The 9,110-nt window shown below is 35.8% G+C and overlaps 1 pseudogene; it reads left to right on the top strand.

Moving 5' to 3' along the window:
- The first annotated feature begins 640 nt into the window (after window positions 1–640).
- LOC111369005 lies at window positions 641–7,634 on the top strand (annotated as a pseudogene).
- The last annotated feature ends 1,476 nt before the right edge of the window (window positions 7,635–9,110 follow it).

Below are 9,110 nucleotides of genomic sequence, written 5' to 3'. Positions count from 1 at the left end.
TGCAAAATCCAGGAGAAAGAATGATATCACACACAAGAAATTTGGAGGGTGGGAGAATTGGAATTAGGTTTGGCCGATTAAACTAAAGTGGCAAAGTGAGGAGGGAATTATTTGGGGAAAAGGTTTTGGAGGCAAGGAAGAGAATTAGGAAAACAATTCTGGCCAGTTAAACGTGGGTTTATTTCTAATGAATTTAGGAAACAATTCTGATTTTTTTTTCTTTCATTTATCTTTTCACTTGATGTCAAAAGTGGGTAATTCAAGTGTGGGCTAAAATTAAGGAAGAGGGGGGAACCGAAATTTTTTCCCTCTAATTATTAGCCTACGAATATGAGAAATATTTTTGTCAGTAAAAGATATATCTTGTCCATCAAGTATTTTGTTGGGAGAAAATATAAATTTTGTGTGCACAAATCCTCTAATATTGAAAATTTTGAAGTAAATCATAGCCCTACAAAAACTCATTTTTGTGGGAAAAAAGTCACAATTTGTCAACGGAAAATTTGTAGGAAAAGTATAAATTTCTTGTTGTGTGGGTAGCACTACAGGATTGCTTGTCTTACAATCACATGCATGCAAGAGTGAGTCTGCATGTCTTATATGATTATTGCACTATTTTTATCCTTGCTTTAGTTTCTAAATGTTTCAGGCTTTGATTCATGGCTGTCATTTTGTCTATGTTCTTTTCCATCTTCAGCTTGTTATGTTTCTTGAGTTGAGGGAGGCCAATCATATCAAGTTTTGCAAAATTAAAAGTTTGCTTGATGACATACTGCAAATGTACAGCAATCTGGAGCTCAATGGAATCCTAAAGTTATTAATGGATCCTACTTGTGTGGCAATAGAGCTGAAAGTTGAATTGGAGACATTAGTAAGTAAATCTATATGTATAAATTGTTCTCCATTCTTTATTTGTACTCATCATGTGTTGAAAGGAAACAATAACATGTTGAAACTTTGTGCCTAAATTTCATTTTCACCCATGGTTTGTTGACACTTTACACACTTTAACACTTCTTTGACTAGAAAAGTTTTCTGTTCAAATAATGGATCCTGTGTCATCTGATCTTCTTACTTTCAGGTGGATGAATGCAAGTCTGTATCTTGTAGAATTGGTGAAATAATCTCTTTAGAAGGCGAAAAAGATCAGAAGATGAGCTTCCGTACTTCAATCCCCCACGAGTTTTTGAAGACATGGAGTCTTCATGGAAAGGTCGTGTCCAGAGGATTCATTTAGAGGAAGAATTTGCAGAAGTCGATGAAGCTTCAGAGGCCTTATCTATAGCTGTAAGTCTTTTAGTGTGCTTACAAAGTACTAGTAGTCTTGTTCATATCCTGTGATTGTAATGGCATAGAAAAGTTACATATACTTGATGCTCATGCTAACTTGATTATTCCTTGGCTTCTGTAAATTGTGCTAATCTGTTGCTGCTGTTTGTACATTGTGCAACAGAGACACACTGATGAAAAATTTACTAACATTTAAGGATTAAGAAAAGCAGAGTAAAATGATTATTTTAAAGCTGTCTGATATTAGAGGTTTGCCTGTTAGTTCTTTGAACGGGGGTTCAATATATGATTTTCTCTTTCATCTCCTTTATGCTGAGCAAATTGAAAATGGAAACCTACACAACTCCAATTTTAATTTAGTGAATCATTGCATTTTATTTAACAAACTTCTGTATCTTTCCTACTCAGAAAAGATGTAGGTAATAAAGGTATACCTATCAATCTTAAAGAAAATGAACTTTTGAAGTCGGAAGGATCATGAATTACTACAACGAAGTAGGATATCGTAGCTTAGTTTACATCTCTAATACAGTCTCTGTTTGAGATTAATATATGTAGAAAGTAAAATGTTTAGTCAACATCTTAATCAAATTTAATTGAAAATGATGATTTGTTGTTATTTTTGTTGAAGGTAAGATTTAAATGATGTTACGTGTGCCCTCTCTAATTGCTTAAGTTTTTAGATCAACTGGTTCAACATACTAGCTGAGTATGCAAAGGTCAGGCAAAGATCTTAGGTTTAAGCCTTATAGCTACCCATTTAATGAAGTAGTTAACGTGTTAGGCTTGATGGGTAAACATGAATCCTGCCTACAATTGAGGGGGTATGTAGAAGGCAACATTTAAATGATTACATGTGGCCCTCTCTAACAATTTAAGCTTTTAGATCAATCGGTTCAACATTTTGCTCCATAGAGGAAGGCACACATATTCAGTTTTTATTCACAATAATCAGATCCTGGAATTTTATGCTCACAATCAAATATTCAGTTTTTATTCAACACAATAGATATGTGTGGATTTTTAAAGTAGATGATCGGACGTCAACATTTTCTAGGTCAAAGAAGATTTCGTTCCTATACTGTCAAGAATCAAAACTACAACAGCTCCACTTGGAGGACCTAATGGAGAGATATTATATGCTCGTGAGCATGGAGTTGTATGGTTCAAGCCTCAAGGGAAAACATTTTGTACATTCTTTTTGGGCTGGTACACTGGGAGAACAACAAATTAAACAGCTCAAACCTGGATTCAAAAGGTAAAAAAGTTGGAGAAGAATGGTCCACCACATGGAAGGTGGAGGAAGCAATAGCAAGGTATTTTTATTTGTGATTGTTGTAATGGAATACACTTTTCACATTTCAGTTTATCAATTACTTTCTTTCTAATAGTATCATATACTTCCATTTGATTTTCAGGTATCATGAGGCCGGTGAGAAGGCAAAAAAAAGGTGGTTAAATTGTTAACGGAACTTTCTACAGAGCTACAGACAACGATCAAAATCCCAGTTTTTGCATCCATGTTATTTGTCATTGCAAAGGCATAATTAAGCCATGTGAGGTTGCATTGGGTACTTTATTTGCTCTTGCTTTTGGATTGTATGAGGGGTCATTTGATATTTATTATTGATTAGAAGAATATTGGGTACACATTGCTATACAGAGCAAATATTCTAACTTAGGCAAATTTTCTTTTAATCCCTATAAACTAGGGATTCAGCCTAACCATAAGCAAAGCGATAGGAAACTACTTTATTAATAAATTTACATGAAATCATGTCTCTCAACACTTGCCTCCAGGTCTTTTATGGATGTTATCCATTTCTAGAGCTTGCTTGTGTTGGTATGTTTAATTCGATTATGCTGAACTAGATTTTGAGAGAGATTAAAAGTAGACTTATCATCATAGTAGAGTTCTGATAGTACTTACCTTGAGATTTTAATACCTTCAAGAATGATTTTCAGCCACTTAAATTCACAATTTCTATATGCCAAGGTCATCGGTTCTTCTTTTTCTATTTTCTAATTACTGCATCCTCGTTTCCCAACTCTCAATCGATGTCATAGAGCTGAGGTAGTTTATGAAAACACCAATTACTTGTTGCGGAAGCTCTCTCAAATGATCTTCAAATTTGTGATTTCCGGGATCAATCCAACATATCTTTCTCTACCAACAACCAGTCCAATGGGCTCCAAACCACAACTAATCTAATTCACCTTGGTTGTTATTCAATCTTACCTATATAGGACAAGAAAAGATGATGACTTATGGCTACAAAGGTAGGAGAAGACAGTACAAAGGTATACTATTAATTAACCGCCAATTATACAAAATAAACAAGCATTTTGGACACTTTTAGAGGCTGTTCTTTCACACACAGAGGGGGAAGCTGGGATTCCTTGATTTTTCTCACAAAACATCACAATTAAGTGGCTAGGGTTATGGCCATATATATACTCTAGAGTTAGATTTTAAGTTAGACCTTGAAGATGCTTAAACGGGCCAAGATTCAAACGATCGCCTATACCTATGAAATAATATTAACCCACGTTAACATCATAGCCCGGGATTTATTGAGTATCAAAAATCCCAACAAATCTCTACCTTGATACCCAATAAATCTGCAAGCAATCAAAACGCATAGTTAGCACTTGCATAATAAAGGTAGCTAATAAAATTGGATCACAAACCCTACCTCGTGTTTCCAACCTGAAACACATACCATACTTGTTTCATGTACTCACCGGGGCTAAGGTGAAAAAACACCCAAGTAGAATCAAATATTTAACAGTAAACAATCAAGAGTAAATACACATGCAATGATGATATACTATAGGATAACACACATAGATCTTTTCAGAAACACGTTCACACAGAACCACAAATTAACACCAAGTCAATCAAACCACGGTAAACCACATATGCAACACATGCATAAATAATCCTATGAAAATATCTCACCACACTTATCCTATCCCATTTCGTGTTGTTCACATCTCGAGAACATATATCTCCTCTCACCACCCAACATGCTCATTAAATAGATCACTCAACTCATGTCTAATTGGCAGGTCACAATAGATCCTAAGTTCTCAGGATAATCCTCTATCTCCACATCACTTCTTCCAACCTACGTGGATAATGGGTCTCCACCTAATAGAAGTGTCGCTCTCACACTCCACCTGATCAGGGTTTCTTTACAAATAAAAGATCCTAGACATTTAATCACATCTCCACTCGTAATCCAAATGTCACACACCACATTCCCGGTACAAACCATAATGTACCCCTAGGCATATAAACTCTACCTCACCAAAAGACATACAACACACTACTACTGCATCAGAAACCCACTATGCATGCAAGTAATTACACTAAATAATCATATTGTCCCAAAATTCATGCAAAGCACATATCAAACATATTGAAATACAACATACCATCATGCAACAAATTAGGCAATCACGCATATGCAGAAAGGAGCACACACAGATACATATGCAGTAACTAGGTTTATACTCAATAAACCTCGTTAGGGTCATCACTCGACCCTAAAGCCAAATTCGCCTCACCTCTCATCTTACCCTTCAGTTTATTTTTCTTCTTGGGACAATCCCTAATGAACTGCCCAGACTTACAACAACTGTAAGACCTTCTGCCACTAGGCTTGTCTTGTCCCTTGCCCTTCTTCTTACTACCCTCATCACTCGAGTCACTACCGTCTTGAGTTCTACCCAAATTCATTTGATTAAACTTCATCCTACTCATCGTATGTAACTCGGCACTCCTCTTATCCTTTTTTTCAGCCTTAATCGCCATCTCCTTGCTCCTAAGCAAGTCTATAACAATCTAGGGTGTTAAAGTGTCCCCACCATATTTAATTATATTCTTAACTTCCCTATATGAATCAGGCATGGAATTAAGCAAGCTAATAGCCTTATACGTTTCAGATACCTTTTCATCACAATTAAAATGTCTTAAACTAACTTGTCGAAGACATCCAGATTGTCATCAAGATCCTTTGAAAAATCCATTTTAAACTTGAAAAATCGTTCAAGCAAGTACAGTTTATTAGGAGTAAACTTAAGCAAATATAAGTCCTCCAACTTTTTCCAAAGTTCTTTAGTAGAATCAAGTTTTCCTACTTTTCTTAAAATAGTGTTAGACAGGTGTAAAATAATTGAAGTGTATGTAAGTTCATCATACTCTTCTTCTAGTGCTTCTATTAAATTTGCAGGAAAATTTGTTATCTATTGCTTTTGAAACCTTTTATTTGATCAAAATACCCTTCATTTTTTGTTGCCAAATAGAAAAATCCCCTTTCCCATTAAAAATTCCAACTTCAAAGCTTGAAAACATTTTTTTAAAAAACAGAACAACCAAATGCACAGATAAGTCATACAGAGTAATCCTAAGGTTGCAATACACACCGTTCTAAATTCTCAGGGTTTCGTAAGATTCACGATCTTAGATCAAGGAAATATTCGAACGGGTCAAGTCCAGGTGTTCTAATGGGATAATTAATGCAAACACGAGGGTATATTAACAAAAAATCAAATTTCCAAGCAATGCAGTAAAGTAAACACAAAAGTAGTTATTAACTTGTAATTATTAAATCCAATACTTCAAACAGGGCAAATAATTCCTAAATTTTCTAGCACAAGTAATGGTTGCCAAGCAATGACAATCCCCATTGTTAATGATCACCCCCACACGATGATCTACTAATGCAATAATGTAAAAGTTTCAGCCAATTTACAAGAGTGGACCAATCTTAGTTCATAAATTATGAGACACACGAATTTAACACTTTAGGACCACCACTATTCGTCCTAAAGTCTCTGGAAACTACAGCAAGCAAGAAATCATGATCGAATTTTGATCGTCTAAAGAACAATGCAGTCCAGATTCTACTACAGGCCCTAAAATAGAAAACTTTCAACACAAAAAATGTATGTGAAGAACAAACTACCTGTAGAGACCGTCGCGAGATTCCCTCTTATACACCCTCACGCGTGGTTTCTCCTCTCTGCGAATGGGCCTCACTCGGCACTCGCCTCTGACAGGCGCCGCCCTACAAGGTCCATCTTGACCTGAATGTCATGCCAATGGTCTCCATTTCCTCAAACTCCTTCTAGATTAATCGAAAAATGCGAAAAATAGAGGCTGATTTTGACAATTTTATGACAGCTTCTTCGAGCCGATTTGTGCTGCGATTTCTAGATGTTTTTGGTATTTTTCACGAGCTAACACCACTACTTTGAAGCTTTGATACCAAATGTTGCAAAAGCTCTTTCAAATTATCTTCAAATTGGTGATTTTTGGGTTTAGTTCAACGTACCTTTCTCTACCAACAACCAATCAAATCGGCTCCAAACCACAACTAATCTAATTCACCTTCGTTGATATTCAATCTTACCCACGTAGGACAAGAAAAGACACCACAAAGGTATACTATGCAGGAACAACCAATTACACAAAGTAAACAAGCGTTTTAGACACTTTTAGAGACAATTTTTTCACACACAAAGGGGGCATTCGGGATTCCTTGATTTTTCTTACAAAACTACACTAAACATCACAAGAAAGTATTTAGGGTTATAGCCATATATATACTTTGGCGTTAGGCTTTAAATTGGACCTTTAAGAAGCTTATACGGGCCAAGATTCGGGCGATCCAAGAGAGAATACAATTAGGCCGGGTGTAGCTCATGGACTTGATTGTTGGACTTATTTTCATTCATCAACCTTTGCCTATGAAATAATATTAACCAAGCTCAACATCATAGCCCAGGATTTATTGAGTATCAAAAAACCCAACATTACTAAATAGTGTTTTACCTAGTACATATTCTACTTTAACTAATTTCTATTAAGGTTTTAGTTCTGTTTTGATTTTTTGCTTCTTAAACGCAAACTGCTGAATATACTATAGGTGAATGTACAGGCCATATGATTGTTCTTGAACTGTAATTGTTCACTTTATTTCTTCACGGTCAAATCTAAAGTGTGATAAACATGGAACAACGCAGGATACAAATGCTGTTGGGATGAAGATAACAGGTCTATCTCCTTACTGGTTCGATGCTGCACATGTTAGTGCCATTCATAATACAGTCAATATGAAATCACTATTTTTGTTGGCGGGGCCAAATGGAGGTGGGAAATCATGCTTGCTGCGATCAACTTGAGCTGCTGCATTATTTGGAATATACAGATTAATGGTACGAGCAGAATAAACTCTTATTCCTCATTTTGACTCCATTATGTAGCATGTGAAACTTATGATAGCCCTACTGATGGAAAAAGTTCATTTCAGGTTAATCTCCGCCTTCTATTATAATAAAAATGATTTTGTTTATTTCCTCTATTATATGAAACATATAAAGTAATACAAGCATAGGTACCACGTGCTTTGCACATGAAGACATTGTATTTGTACATGAAATACAAATCTACATGACTTGCATGTAACTTTTGGGGGCATAAGATGGTAGCTGCTGAATCCGGTTGTGTTAAACCCTGATTTTTATAACTTATTGCCATTTACCTATGACATATTAGTAGCTTTACCATGATTGTTTGCATTCTTCGTTTGGTAGGACATTACCACCTATTTAATATAGTTGAATGTCACATTTATTAGGAAGAATGCAAAATGCTGTCACAGTTGCAACGTCAAGCCTTACTGTTATGGTGGGGACATATGATCAAATTTAAATATTAAATATTCATAATATATTGCTTGGCCTTTTATTCTGCCAGTTAAGCCTGTTTTTGTTCTAATCACTTCACTTTCTTTTTCCCAATGACTCTTTGCTTTGCTGGGTATACTGTTCAAATGTGGTCCTTTGATATGAAATAGCTTGAGCCTTCTCCAACATTTCACGATATGAGGTGAAATGATGGGACATAATGATCATGCCGATCTTTGGGCTCAGTCCATTTTCAAACCTCCTAATCTTTTTAACTTCGGTATCCACCAAACACGAGGCATATCTTGAAAGCTGCTCAAACTGCCTTTCATAATCAATAAGCAACATATCTCCCTGCCTGAGCTGTAGATACTCTAATTCCTTGAAGTCTCTCAAAGCCTATGGAAAATATTTTCCATCACTTCATCCTTAAACTGCTCCCAAGTCAGGTTACATTGCCGCTCTTCCGTCCTAGTGCGTGAGACATATTCCTACTAGTGACTAGCTGCTCCAACAAACATGAATTCTACTCATAGTAATTTCTGTGTATCCGTACAAGCAATGTGTTGAAAGATGAGTTCCAGACCTCTAATCCATTCCTCAATAGCTAGTAGGTTGAAACCAACCCTCAGAAGTTCGAAGCTTGTACCTACGAAACTGCTCAACCATTGAGATGGCTTTCAGGAAAATGGAAGTGCATTTTCTTGGGGCGGTGCTTGGCTTTGCTTCTCAGTTCTTGTACCACTCGCAGTAAATTGCACATCAAGTTCGTGTGAGTAGGTGGTGCCATTTCCTAAAATTTAATATGAAGTCATCGGTCACATTTCAATACTAAGTCTAATAAGTTATATTTATTTTACAGCAACACCTGTCATAAATTTAGTAGGGGAAACAATCATGTATGTTTTAAAAATTTAAAGATAGGCAATTTAAAATATTTAAATTTTGCAAAACATCTAAGTACATTCGTCTTCTTACCCCTTTACATATCTTAGGGTCGTCGGAGGTGGTCGATTGGTGGTCGTTAAGTGCCAAAGATCATTCACATATTTAATAACTTTGAATTGACCTTATCGTTAAATTCATAAATCTTTAGAAAATTATTAACCTTTAACACACATTTC

The sequence above is a fragment of the Olea europaea genome, chromosome 20 (genome assembly GCF_002742605.1).
Source record: "Olea europaea var. sylvestris chromosome 20, O_europaea_v1, whole genome shotgun sequence".
In the NCBI taxonomy this organism is placed as follows: domain Eukaryota; kingdom Viridiplantae; phylum Streptophyta; class Magnoliopsida; order Lamiales; family Oleaceae; genus Olea; species Olea europaea.
The sequence above is the reverse complement of the archived record's forward strand: the minus strand, read 5'-3'. Positions and strand labels throughout refer to the sequence as shown.